A 1,117-nucleotide genomic window follows, 5' to 3' on the forward strand; every position below is an offset into this window, starting at 1 on the left:
TGTTAGCTCTTCTCTAAATGTTTGATAGAATTCACCTGTGAAGCCATCTTGTCCTGGACTTTGGTTTGTTGGAAGATTTTTCATCACAGTTTCAGTTTCATTACTTGTGATTGGTCTGTTCATGTTTTTTATTTTTTCCTGGTTCAGTCTTGGAAGTTTATAGCTTTCTAAGAATGTGTCCATTTCTTCCAGGCTGTCCATTTTATTGGCATAGAGCTGCTTGTAGTAGTCTCTTATGATGCTTTGTATTTTTGCCATGTCTGTTATCACTTCTCCTTTTTATTGATTTGAGTCCTCTCCCTCTTTTTCTTGATGAGTCTGGCTAAAGGTTTAACAATTTTGTTTATCTTCTCAAAGAACCAGCTTTTAGTTTTATCTATCTTTGCTATTCTTTTCTTTGTTTCTATTTCATTTATTTCTGCTCTGACCTTTATGATTTCTTTCCTTCTACCAACTTTGGGTTTTGTTTGTTCTTCCATCTCTAGTTTCTTTAGGTGTAAGGTTAGATTGTTTGAGATTTTTCTTGTTTGTTGAGGTAGGATTGTATTGCTATAAACTTCCCTCTTAGAACTGCTTTTGCTGCATCCCATAGGTTTTGGGTCATTGTGTTTTCATTGGATTGTATTGCTATAAACTTCCCTCTTAGAACTGCTTTTGCTGTATCCCATAGGTTTTGGATAGTCGTGTTTTTGTTGTCATTTGTCTCTAGGTATTTTTTGATTTCCTCTTTGATTTCTTCAGTGATCTCTGGTTAATTAGTAACATAATGTTTAGCCTCCATGTGTTTGTTTTTTTGGGGTTTTTTTCCCTGTAATTGATTTCTAATCTCATAGCGTTGTCGTCAGAAAAGATGCTTGATATTTCAATTTTCTTAAATTTACCGAGGCTTGATTTGTGACTGAAGATGTGATCTATCCTGGAGAATGTTCTGTTTGCACTTGAGAAGAAACTATAATCTGCTGTTTTCAGATGGAATGTCCTATAAATATCAATTAAATCTATCTGGTCTACTGTGTCATTTAAAGCTTGTGTTTCCTTATTAATTTTCTGTCTGGATGATCTGTCCATTCGTGTAAGTGAGGTGTTAAAGTCCCCCAGTATTATTGTGTTACTGTCA

The sequence above is a fragment of the Physeter macrocephalus genome, chromosome 5 (assembly GCF_002837175.3).
Source record: "Physeter macrocephalus isolate SW-GA chromosome 5, ASM283717v5, whole genome shotgun sequence".
NCBI lineage: Eukaryota > Metazoa > Chordata > Mammalia > Artiodactyla > Physeteridae > Physeter > Physeter macrocephalus.